General features: G+C 45.0%; 1 protein-coding gene across 2 annotated transcripts in view; it reads left to right on the top strand.

Annotated features, from left to right (window-relative positions):
- The window catches only part of LOC137431744 (voltage-gated inwardly rectifying potassium channel KCNH7), a 559,296-nt gene that overhangs the window by 245,766 nt on the left and 300,256 nt on the right, over positions 1-13,274 (top strand). The gene's annotated exons all lie outside the window — the stretch shown is intronic.

Here is a 13,274-nt window from a genome sequence, read left to right as displayed (position 1 = left end):
AGTGTGCACTGTACAACCTTGAGGCTTTGTTTTTCTCTCAGTGGTCCGTCGTTTGTGATCCAATAACTTTCGTTCTCTGTATTCCCAGTCTTTTCACCCATAGCCTACTTCCTTGTGTAAATCTCAACTCAAAAAAAACAAAAAAACATTTCCTTCTCTGTTCTCATTCGTTTATTCATTCTTATTCGTTCGTTCGTTCTTCGACCACGTGTTTCTCCCCCATTTCCCCAGATAGTTTTCACTCATTAACCTTCAATGTTTACACTTTCCCCTCAAGTTATGTATTCCGTCATATTTTATAACACCTTTTTCTTCTTCTTCTTTAAAAGGCTGCTTTCGACTTGCTCACCAAATCAATTCATCCCAAAAAAAATATCCATCTCCTATAGTGCCTTTGTTCTACATTCCCTAAACTCTCCTGCACTCCATCCTCCATCCAGCGTCCTTAAACGTATTTTTAACTCGAAGGTCACAAGAAACTCATTTTGCAATAAATGTTCGTTTCCCATAAATCGTACACTTTCAAAAATCCAATCTCACCCCTCCCCTCCAAATCTTCCCCATAACCCCTCCCCTCCAAATCTTCCCCATCACCCCTCCCCTCCAAATCTTCCCCATCACCCATCCCTTTCAAATCTCCCCCCTTGCCCCCTCCCTCCTAAACTACTCCCTCACCCCTCCCCGCCAAGACGCCCCCTCGCCCCTCCCCTCCTAGACTCCTGCCTCACCCCTCCCCTACAAATCTCCCCCATATCCCATCCCTTTCAAATCCCTCCCCTTGTCCCTTCCCTCCCAAACTCCCCCCTCACCCCTCCCCTTCAAATCTCCCCACCCTCATTGCTTCTCAATTTCCCCCCGCTCACTCCCCCTCCTCAAAGCGTCCTCCCCGCTTCTTCCCCCTTCAAACTCTCACCTCCATCTCCCCCAACCTTCTGCCTCGCTCTTCCCCCTCCTCAAATAACACCTCATTGTGGCTCACCCAATCACCATCAAACCTTTTGTCCACCCCATCCTTCCCTTTCTCCGAGCTATTCTGAAATCTCTGACACACCTTCAACAGCTCTCCCTACCTCTTCCACCTCTTCCACATCTTACCCTACCCCTCCTCCCCCCTGTTCTGTATCTGATGCTCCCCCTTCCTCTTCATTAACGGTATGGTCCTCAAACATCCGGGGCCTTCGTTCAAACTTAACTGATCTCTCCATACAGGTTGCTTCTGTCAAACCAGACGTGATCTGCTTAACAGAAACTTTCCTCCTTTATGATGTCTCTGATTCCATAGTATCTCTCCCGGGCTACTCCCTCCTCCGGTATGATAGACCTGAGCCTCGTCCTGGAGGCGGGGTTGCTATCTTTATCAAAAACTCTCTTCCTCACTCGCCCTGCACTGCACTCTCTCCACCTCACCCCCAGGAATACCTCTGGCTACGGCTTCCCCTTCGCTCCCACCTCTTGTTCATATGTGTGTTGTACCGTCCACCAAACAGTGATGACTCCATCTACATCTCGCTGTCTGATGATATGGACCAACTTCTATCTACTCATCCCAACTCTCTCTTCCTCATATGTGGTGATTTCAACTGTCATCATGCCAGTTGGCTGGGTGTGGGTACCTCTCTCACCAGCCATGGCTCCTCAGCAAAGGACTTCTGCGACTCACTGGGACTGACACAATCTGTCAATTTCCCGACCCGGATCTCAGTCAACGGAACATCTTCTCTTCTGGACTTGGTTATGACTAACTTCCCTGAAAATGTCTGCTGCTCTTCTTCTGCTCCGATCGGATCATCTGATCATGTCCTTGTTAAAGTGGACATCTCTCTGACCATCCTCAGGGAGCCTGCTCAGCGTCGACGAGTCTGGCATTTCACTCAGGCCAACTGGCACGGTCTTCAAGCAGCCATCAATCATCTGGACTGGTCTCCCATCTCTACCACCTCTGACATCAACTCATCCTGGGAATTCTTCCAAAGTAAATTGCTCTCTCTCATGCACAGATTTATCCCATCTCGTCTTCAGTTGTCATACCCTTCCTCCCGTCCATGGTACACGGAATCTTGTGGTGAGGCTGTTGCCCAGAAACAACTTGCCTTCGTCTCCTGGAAAGCAAATCCAACGGAAGGAAATCTCATTTCCTTTCACAAAGCCCGAAACAAGTGTGTGTCCACCCTCAGGAGAGCCAGGAAACAATATCTCTCCGTTCTCAAGACCGAACTCTCTTATCTGTCTCCCTCTTCCAAATCCTGGTGGCGTCTGGTCAAATCCGTTTCTGGTGTTTGTTCCCCCTCCATCCCCTCCCTTACCTCAAACGGCTACACAGCTGACTCCGCACGTGAAAAAGCTGAATGCCTCAACTCTGTGTTTGCCTCTAAATCTTGTGTCCCAAACCCATCCCTCTCTGTACCCACCATACCCAGTCGTACCCTGCTGCTCCTGGACTCCGTGTCCTTTCCTCCTGACAAGGTGGAAAAGTTTCTGTCAACCCTCGACTCTGATTCTGCAACTGGACCCGACGGCATCAGCCCACGGGTCCTAAAATCCTGCTCTGCTGCTCTATCTCACCCTCTCTCTGTTCTCTTCACCCTCTCTTTTGCTCAAGGTCAACTGCCATCTGCTTGGAAATCAGCCAACATCACCGCTTTGCACAAAAAAGGTGCAAAAACAGATCCTAGCAATTACAGACCAATCAGCCTTCTCCCAATTATCAGCAAAGTCATGGAATCCATCATTGCTTCTGATATGAAATCTTTCCTCTTCTCCAATGGCTTGATCTCTGATCATCAATTTGGTTTCAGACCAGGTCACTCTACTCTGGACATGCTGCTTCTGCTGTCTCAACAATGGATGGAGGTCCTCAATGCCAAACAGGAAATTAGAGCTGTCTCCCTCGACATATCACGTGCCTTCGACACGGTCTGGCACCCCGCTTTGCTCACCAAACTCTCCTCCTTTGGTATCCATGGAAATCTCCACGCATGGCTGGCGGACTTCCTCTCTAGTCGTCGTCAATGTGTGGCCCTGAATGGGTTTCTCTCATCTCCTCTTCCTGTTCAGGCTGGAGTTCCCCAAGGCAGTGTTCTGGGCCCCGTGCTTTTTCTGGTCTTCATCAATGATCTCTCTGACTCTCTCGAAAATCCTCTCTATCTCTTTGCTGATGACTCCACTCTCTGCCGCTCCATTCCTCTTCCCTCAGATCGGCAGTCTGCTGCCTCCTCACTCTCTGAAGACCTGGACAAAATCACAGACTGGTCAAACAAGTGGAACATGTCTTTCAATCCTGACAAATCTCACACTCTTACTATGTCTCTCCGAAAAGATCGACTGGACAACCCTCCCATCTACTTTCTCAACAATCCTCTCCAAGAAGTTCTGTCGCTCAAGATTTTGGGTCTCACTATCTGCCATGATCTTTCTTGGGAAAACCACATTTCCAAGCTGGCCTCCAAAGCCAGTCGCCGACTGGGCATCCTCCGTCGTGCGAAGTCCTTCCTCGGCACACCTGAGCTCCTCACCACATACAAGGCTTTCATCCGCAGCTCAATGGAATACTGTTCTCCCCTATGGGCCGGTGCTCCTGCCTCACACCTAGCTCGGCTTCACGCTGTTGAAACCAAAGCTTTCAGAATTATTGGAATCTCCCGCGATGAAGCTATCTCTGAGGGCCTTTCACTCACTCACCGCAGGCAGGTAGGTGGTCTTTCTGTCTTCTACCGACTCCTCTCCGGCCTTGCACCCCCAGCTCTCTCTGTGCTCTGTCCCCCAAATATTCCTACAGGTCGCACAAGATCTGCCAGCAACCCTCTGATGGTTAAACTGCCGAAATCTCGGCTCTCCGCTCACCTTCACTCTTTCATTCCTCTTTTCTCCCGCCTCTGGAACAAACTCCCTCACTCCCTTCAATCCCACTCCTCCCTCCAGGTCTTTAAAACAGCTGTTCACCACCATCTCTTATCTTCCCCCATCCAAAACCTTGATCTTTTCTACCCCCGCTAATTCACCCCAGATCCACCTTGTTTGAAATTCCAACTTCTTTCCTGGAAGTCCTGGCAGTGTCCATATGTTTTATACCTCTCCCACTGCCCCCTTCCCACGCCCCCCCCCCCCCCCCCCCAAAGCCCTCGCCCTCTCTCAGATCTCTCGATGTCTCCATGTCTCTCGGTCCCTGCTCTCAAATGTTGTGTTTGTGTCCTTCCCCCTCTCTCCCCATCTTGTCTACCGCTCCCTATGTTATATGTTTTATGTGTCGGTTTGTCTTTCTGTGTGTTCATGTGATTAATGTTCGCTCTTTCACGAGCCTCGATATTGTATACAAAAAAAAAAAAAAAAATAAAAAAAAAAAAAAAAAAAAAAATAAAAAATCTGTGGGAGGGAGAGGGCTTAGGGGGGGAGGAGGCCTGGGAAGAGGGTGGGGGGTGGGAGAGGTAAAAACACATGGACACAGCTAGGACTTCCAGGAAAGAAGTCGGTATTTCAGAAAAGTAGATCTGGGGTGAATTAACAGGGGTAGAAACTTGGCCATTTTGCTTCCAGTATAGAAGCTGCTGCCCTGACAGCAACCACTCTCAGGTAGAAAGTAGTGTAATTTGCTGCCAAGGAACCTCCAAGATGACCAGACTAGTTGCTACCTGCAGTCCAGGCAGTCGTTTGTGATTTGATCAGGGTGTCGGTGATAACTGGATGACTCTTCGCAAAGACCACCATGGGATCTTCGACATCCGCCAATGCTAGCTCATGGGACACCCAGTTCAATGTCGATCCGAGGAACAGCACACACAGATTTGCACATTGTTTATGTGTGTCTTCTGGAAAGGAAGTTATAATGTTGTTTGTTTTCGCTCATCTGCCATGACGCTAATTGAAGTGCCAGGTGGATAGTGTCCGCGCAAAATAAATAAATAAATAATACGTGAATACAGTTTTTTTTCTCTGACATGTAATTACCTCCGCCAAAAAAGGTGGATGGAGGTTATGTTTTCACCCCTGTCTGTCTATTTGTCTGTCTGTTCGTTTGTGAACAAAATATCTCAAAAGGTTATGGACGGATTCGGACGAAACTTGTTGGACAGGTTGTGTGTGTGACAAGGAAGAATCGATTCAATTTTGGTGAAGATCCGGATACAGCTAGTATAATTTTTTATGTGATTCTTCACCATTGAGTGATATGGCCAACCAGGTGGAGGTATGCTCTCTACTGAGTGCCGTTCTCGTTTTAAATAAGTAATGGAAAAAATTTTTAAATCAATTTTTAAGGTATTGTTATTTTGCATTTAATAGAAACCTCCCGTTCTTTATGCCGTTATTGAGAACGTTTCTTCCTTTGTGAAAGGGGCCATTGAAATGGAACACAATGTTTTATAAACGGAAAGGCTGAATTGAACTGCATGCTCTGTCACGGTATTCTAAATACAACAGATTGTCGAATTTGTAATACAGGGTCCGTCAGGGAGGTGTGACGATTTTCAGAAAACTCGTACACAGTTATTTTTAGTCGAATTTCAATTTTTTTTTTTTTAAAGACTACATATATAATGCCATGTAATACACTGTAACAAACACATTTAAAACATGTAATTCATGTTTGAAAAATGACATCATCTAAATGGCGCCGTTCTTGTCCAAGCATTCTTGCAGACGCGGGGAAAAGTTGTCCATAGACCTTTCAACCATGGCAAGTGGAATAGCTCGAATTTCTCTGGTGATGGCATCTGAAAGGGTCTCAAGAGTGCGTGGTTTTTCAATGTAAACCTTAGCTTTCAGGTAACCCCATAAAAAATAGTCACAGGGTGAAAGATCGGGCGATCGAGGGGGCCACTCCACATCCCCACGGATTGAAATGAGGTGCCCTGGAAAATGTTCTCTTAATAAGGCCATTGATTCTCTTGAGGTATGGCAAGTAGCCCCATCTTGCTGAAACCAAACTGTAGGGAGGTCAATGCGACGTCGTCTCAATTCAGGCAGTAAGAACTCGCGCAACATCGTAACATAACGTTGTGAGTTGACTGTCACAGTGCGTCCGCCTTCCTTGAAAAAATAAGGCCCAATTATGCCGAATCTGACTATTCCGGCCCACACAGTGACTCGCTCGCAGTGCAGGGGTCTTTGATGGAGTTCTCGTGGATTTGTTGCTGACCAATATCGGGAATTTTGCTTGTTTACACTTCCTGACAAGTGAAAATGTGCCTCATCACTCATGATGAGAACAGTGTCATCCCTCAGCAGTTCCAGCATTCTTTCTGCGAACATAAACCGCCATACAAAATCATTCTGCTGCAGTTCTTGAACCACCATGATTTTGTACGCGTGATAATGAAGGTCAAAGTGCAAAATTCGACGAACTGATCTGTCTGACATCCGTAGAGCGCGAGCGTGCCATACCGCTGACCGACGAGGGCTGGCCTCCACAGCTTGTCGAACCCTTTCGATGTTTTCCGGGGTCCTAACGGTTCGATCACCTCCCCGAGCTGCTCCTGGCCTCACAGATCCAGTTGTCCTGAAGTTTTTTACCCACTTCAATATTGTGTTTCGAGACGGAACGGCGCCACGTCGACCAACATTGAAGTGAGTACGAAATCTGCGCTGTGTAAGCACCACCGAACTACCCGTTTGAATAAACGTCTCAACAACAAAGACGCGATGTTCAATCGTCCACAGCTCCATGGCTACTGAAATGGCGCTGAAGAACGAGTAACCAACAGCCATCACGCATGCGCTAGACCCCCCACTTGCATTGTTATACCCAATTTAAACATGAATTACATTTTTAAAATGTCTTTGTTACAGTGTATTACATGGCATTATATATGTAGCTATTTTAAAAAAATAAAAATTGAAATTCGACTAAAAATAACTGTGTACAAGTTTTCTGAAAATCGTCACACCTCCCAGCCGGACCCTGTACTTTCAAATAAATTCAAAACGTTGATTACTCAAAATGAATTGGAAATATTTTGAAGAAAAACAAAACAACAAATCATGTTCTACGCGTGTGACGTCTCCAGTCGGAACACACGTTTGCCTGAAAAAACGTCATTGAGCTTCCATGTAAGCATTAATGTTGTATTGTTACCCTCGCCAGAGCAGAGGGAATTGCATTTGAGTCCGTTTGTTACTTGGCCAAATTTTTTTTTTTTTTTGCAAATATGTTTATCACTCCAGTTTGTGTGTGTTTGTCTGTCCGCTCAATTATACTTGTGCACAGGTCACACTTTTAAACCGATCTTTTACCATTTTCACCAAATGGTAGAGTTCGTGCTCCGACAAAATCCTATATATTTTTGAGATCAAAAGGTCAACATAGGCCAAAGCTCAACCACTTTTTTCAAACTTCTAAAATCCTCAATTTTCATCCGATTTACTTGAAATCTGAATAGGATTTTCATATCAGTTAACTGAATTCAACCACCAACTAATTTTGAGATCAGCATAGGTCATAAGGTCAACATAGGCTAAAGGTCAACCACTTTTTTCAAATTCCTAAAATCCTCAATTTTCATGCGATTGACTTGAAATCTGAATAGGATTTTGCATATCAGCTTACTGAAACCAACCACCAACTATTTTTGCGGTCAACATCGACCAAAAGGTCAACATTGGCCAAATTTCTAAAATTGATAATTTTCATCAGATTAACTTAAACTTTGAAGACGATTTGCATATCAAGTCACTGAATTCAACCACTAATTATTTTTGAGGTCAAAAGGATGCTCTACTGAGTGCCATTCTACTTTGTTTTATTTTGCCAAGTGTCGTTCAACAAGTGATTTTTCATTTGTCTGTCTGTCTGTCTGTCTGTCTGTCTGTCTGTTTGTTTGTCTGTTTGTCCGCACAGAATAAATATGACTTTCTCTGCAAACCGTTGGCCCGATTCACAGAAATTTTTCACCATTGGTGTATCTCCACCTGTATAATTTTTAAAAATGATAATTATGACGACATAAGTAACGTGGTGTGGGCACCATCTTGGAATAACCGAAAAACTTTGCACCTCTAAATCTCCCAAAGTGCTGCATAGAAACAATTGAGACATGGCTCATTGTAAAGAACTCTCCATGGGGAATAACATATGTTAATGATGATGTCATAGGACTCAAATGCATTATGACGTCCTGCATTATGACGTCGTAATTCGCAAATTACAAAACTTCATCCGATCAAGATGAAATTTAGTGAGCGTCATCTAGAGATAAATTGGTGGTGAAAAAATAAATGATGACGTCATCGGTCACGTGGTTCGGCCGCCATATTTGTTTTAACACAAAAGCCTTAAAACCCACTAAAAACACGTTCTGGCGAGGGTCTCCAATCTCTGATTGCTCTTTCCTGTTATGTAAGTATTTTAAAACAACGATCAGATCTGTCACTTATCAATGTTTAAAGTTCGACTATTATTTATCTTCAAAGCCATTGTACATTATACGCTATCCGTACATAGTCTCTAAGCTACATGAGGAGTGATTCTTAAGTCAGTGGCAACACATTACGGGAATTACTTAGACAATTTAAACTTCAAACTGAACTATTACTATTATTATTTTTTCTGCTTCTTTGTTGGACAAAGAACAGAGATGGAGCCTCTTTAAGAGCCGTGACGTCACATGATGGATGCCTCATTATGTCACGTGATGTATCAACAAGGCTTGCTGTGAAATGGAATGTGCTGACACTGATAGCAGCTTTTATCATTTTTCTTGATGTCACCACAAGTCAATTACAGTCTCGGAGGTGATGATATTATGCCTCGTCTCGTGTTACATTCAGATGATAAAAATCCCAAAAGGCCCATCCTTAGTCCACTCACAGCTTATTTACTGTGACACTGAATGTTTTGTCTTTCATTTGTAAGTTACATTAAGTTTGTATAAAGGCCTTCCTGGAACTTTGCAAAACAATTATTTTCAGATAGTGGTCCCAAAATGATAAATTAACAATATGTTAACTGAGTTGTTTTGTGCTTTTTTATTCCCAAACTTTCCGCATAGTAAACATTTTTATTTGATGTTTCTGTCACACAGCTTTGGATTTATTTTAATATACATTGTGACATTTAATGAGTGTGATGTAGCAGAAGCCCAGAGAGATGATTTTAAAGTAATTTTAGCTCATTAAGCCGAAATGCAACAACATTGTTTGTTTTTCCCCAGAAGAAAAGAAAGGATTTTTAGTTAAATATAGAAGCTGCACTGCAGACACTGCTGGGAATCAAGTACTTATAACAAGTTGTATTTGTTATAACAAGCCAACTCATGAGTTCCATTTTTATATAATCCTTAAAACTCTCAGGAAATGTCAGCTGAAGTCGTAATCCAATCCGATGTGCTATACATACACTGCGTTACAGAGTGTTGGTTCTGCCGAAGCAGTTTCTAGGCCTCGGTCATGCTGAGCAGTTTGTTACTCCTCTCCCAGGAGCAGTTAGGACAGGAATTTGGAATTTGGCCATGGTTCGCTTACTGTTTGTGAGGACACCTATCTTGAACATCCACTAACTAATGTCACAACAACTATTCATGGTGGTTGCACCCCCCAACGCAAGTCGGGAGCCAAATCTTCCCTATTCTTTCCTGTGGTCACCATAGACTTGCCCATTCCCTCTTGTCCCTTTCTCTCTCTCTCTGTCTCTGTCTCTCGCTCTCTCTGTCTCTGTCTCTCGCTCTCTCTGTCTATCTCTCTCTCTGTCTCTCTCCCGCTCTCTGTCTTTCTGTCTCTCTCTGTCTCTCTCTGTCTCTCTCTCTCTCTCTCTCTCTCTCTCTCTCTCTCTCTGTCTCTCTCTCTCTCTCTCTCTCTCTCTCTCTCTCTCTCTCTGTCTCTGTCTCTGTCTCTCTCTGTCTCTCTCTGTCTCTCTCTCGCTCTCCCGCTCTCTGTCTTTCTGTCTCTCTCTGTCTCTCTCTCTCTCTCTCTCTCTCTCTGTCTCTCTCTGTCTCTCTCTGTCTCTCTCTCTCTCTCTCTCTCTCTCTGTCTCTCTCTGTCTCTCTCTCTGTCTCTCTCTGTCTCTCTCTGTCTCTCTCTGTCTCTCTCTGTCTCTCTCTCTCTCACTAACCTGTACCTGTGCCAGCTACCCCTCCTTTTTCCGGATCTTGTGCTTTCCTCAAATAATTGTACAACCCACTCGGTCTATAAAATCTCAACTACTCTCCTTTGGAAGGTCGCATGCCCATTATCCCCCGTTGAACGGCGGAATGTGTATCAGGTTTGCATGAGTTTAGTGTGCGACATCCCTAAATTGAACAATAAGTGGGCCTGCTTGTTACCGGATGGATCTCCCTCTCACCCTCAATGGGATAGTTTTCATCAAAGGCTTATACCCAAAAGAACTGGGGACCTTCAGTGGAGACTAACTCATTGGATTTTACCCACAAATCATCTGCTACACGTTTTTTCTGAATTGATACCTGATGAATGTCGTTTTTGTGGTGCATCTGAAACTCTTTTCCAAGTGTATGTCGAGAGTAGGCGTTTAATTTCCTTATTTCAATTACTGAAGGAATTGTTTAGAAATTTATCAATGTGTTTTAATTTTAGAGTTTTTAATTTTGGTGTTAAATACTTGCCTTGTTTAAGAACAGAAGTACCTTTGGCCAAATTTTTTTGTCAGTTCAGGCAAAGATGGTGATTTATAAGACTCGGAAAGGGAAACTCGAAGGCTCATCTGATAGAGATTGTAATTTATTGGTACTTTTTAAGAATCTTGTGGTGACTAGGATTAAACTAGAGTTTCGTTTCTATAAACACCAGGGCAAGTGAACAGAATTTGAGCAAATGTGGGTGGTGAATTCTTTGTGTAGTGTGGTTGATGGGGATTTAGTTTTTGATTGGTAAAAATTGTCAATCTTCAGCTGTACTTGTCCCGGATTCTTCTCTGTCATTTGTTTTCACGTGTTTCTGATGTTTTTGGGTGTGGTTCTGTATTTTTATAATAAACTAGCCAAAAGCACCCAGTGGTGCCCGGGTTCTTTTTGAATGAATTTATCTATCTATAATTCCAGTAATCTCTGTCTGTACGTTTGTACATTTGTCTGTCTGTGACCGCTGTTTCTCGACAACCACGGGTCCGATATACTTTTAACTTGCCAGGTATATTGCTGGGGACCCGAGGATGTGCCTTTTCAAGTTTTCATATTAATCGGACAATTACTTACCGAGCTATGTCCAAAAAACGATTCAACCAATCAGAGAGCAGCGAACTATCGCGTGTGCCGAACGTGGCGGGCACACTCTGCCTCGGATGGCACATTTGAGAGCGTATTCATTTATTTCACGTTTGCAAACTATGTTGGCGTTAAACTATGTTTTACAACTAATAAAAACGAATTTGCGATTCATTCGCTTTCCTGTGCGTTTGTGCACGCGATGGCGATTTCTTTACCAAACTCCGGAAGCCGTTCGCTTTGGACCAAACCATTGCATGTAAATAGAGGGGGGGGATTGTCACCACTCGCAAGCCGTTCGCTTTGGACCAAACCATTTCATGTAAATAGAGGGGGGGGATATAATTTTAGATATAGATATAGTACGGGCAATGCCCTAGTTACTATAATTCAGCTTTTACTCGCGGCCGTAGAAGATTGACTACTATAATTCAGCGAAGCTTTTAATTGTGAAATGGGCCCAGCTCGGCCGAGGCGGCCTCGACCGGCCTCGCCACCTAGCCTATATCCTCCCAGGGGGCCCATCCCGACATTTTTTGTTTCAGAGGTTTCCTCCTATCTTGCACCGTTCAGGAGATTAGCGCATGCAAACAAACAAACACTTTCATATATATATATATATATATATATATATTGTTACAGACACGACTTTGATGTTAAAGTGGGCCGAGCGGAATGGCCGTCGTGTCCGCACAAATTACCCGACTATACTCGACGTTGACGAAGTCGCGTTACGCTGGCTCAATAAGAAAAAGAAGACACCCGGCTGGGTTATAAAATGACGACACCAGGGATACGGTTCTCAAGACCTCCGGAGGAGATTATATTCGTTACGGAAGGTCAGATTACAGGGACGAGAGGTACAACATAGAAAGACAAGCACTTAGACACAATCTTATATTATTCCCCGGACAGACGACAGGTAAACGGGACAAGGCTGACTCACACGGGGGTTGATGGCAGGAAAGCGGGTATCGATGGCTCAAGGTGCACTCTTGGCTCAAAGCAGGATCAACACGGTTCGGTCCAGAGATGCGGGGAGGTCTCGTCGCAGCGCTCAGAGGTGACGTTCTTTCTCAGGCGGGTCTTTCTCAGGCCTCTCCAAACTCAGGCGCATCTGTTTCAGCGCTCGCAGGTCCGTCTTTCTCCAGCTGGGGGCGCATCTCACGTCACATCCGGCGTGTGGCCGCGTATATCCGGCGGGGAGTGACACGCCCTCGGCTCGTTAGCTCCGCCTCGTGGAATCGGCACGTTGCTTCTCATTGGGTGCGTGCGGGGGGTTTACCAGGCTCCGCCCTTGACGAGGAGCTGACAAGGAGCCCCTTCGTGGTAACCCCGTGGAGCGCATGGTCTGGAGCGCATCGTCTGGAGCGCATTGTCGATGGCGGCGAACCGAGCCGGTGGGAGGACGCACACTCCCCCCCGCGCAGCGCCGTGCCCCTCTGTTGTTGTAGACGGGGAAGAAGATGGGAGGAGGTATGGGAAAGGTCCTAAACTCACTACTGGTGCCATATAATCACATTCTGGTGCAACGAAGAGTCATAATTAATGGAAACGAGGCCTTAACTGACATAGACTAAGAATAACTAGGAAGATGTCCGAAAGTTGTCTACGTGTGGTGCGGTGGACCTGGGCACGACATTTAATGGGGGAATAAGGGGAAGGTCGGCTCTACTGAGTGTTATTTACATGCAATGGGACTAGGGAATGGGGGATTGGGGAAAGTTGGGGAGTATTGGAGAAATAGGGGAATATTTACAAGCGGATATGGAGGCCAAATTCCATATTCGCAACATTGCACCCTTCTCTACCCTCGGGGCGTCCCGACCCGATAAATTTTTACCTACTTTAGTGTGGCACGCAATGTAGTTCCCTCTACTATTAACTCTACCCTGAGTGCGACAGTTTTACAGATGTTCACAAATGAGTAAATATGTCCCCCTGCGACGTTGCACCCTTCTCCTCACAGAAACACACCCACAGGATAACCGAATCCGGAAAGAATTCTCAAACTAAACATACAGCCGGTAGGGAGCATTATTTACAAGATTACGCTGATATCTACACTACGATCCAGGACCTGTTTTTGGAGGAACACATGCAGATGTTATGCATAGAGAGAGCGCGCTT

This window comes from Myxine glutinosa, chromosome 7 (genome assembly GCF_964187855.1).
Source record: "Myxine glutinosa chromosome 7, kmMyxGlut1.1, whole genome shotgun sequence".
Taxonomy (NCBI): Eukaryota; Metazoa; Chordata; class Myxini; order Myxiniformes; family Myxinidae; genus Myxine; species Myxine glutinosa.
The sequence above is the reverse complement of the archived record's forward strand: the minus strand, read 5'-3'. Positions and strand labels throughout refer to the sequence as shown.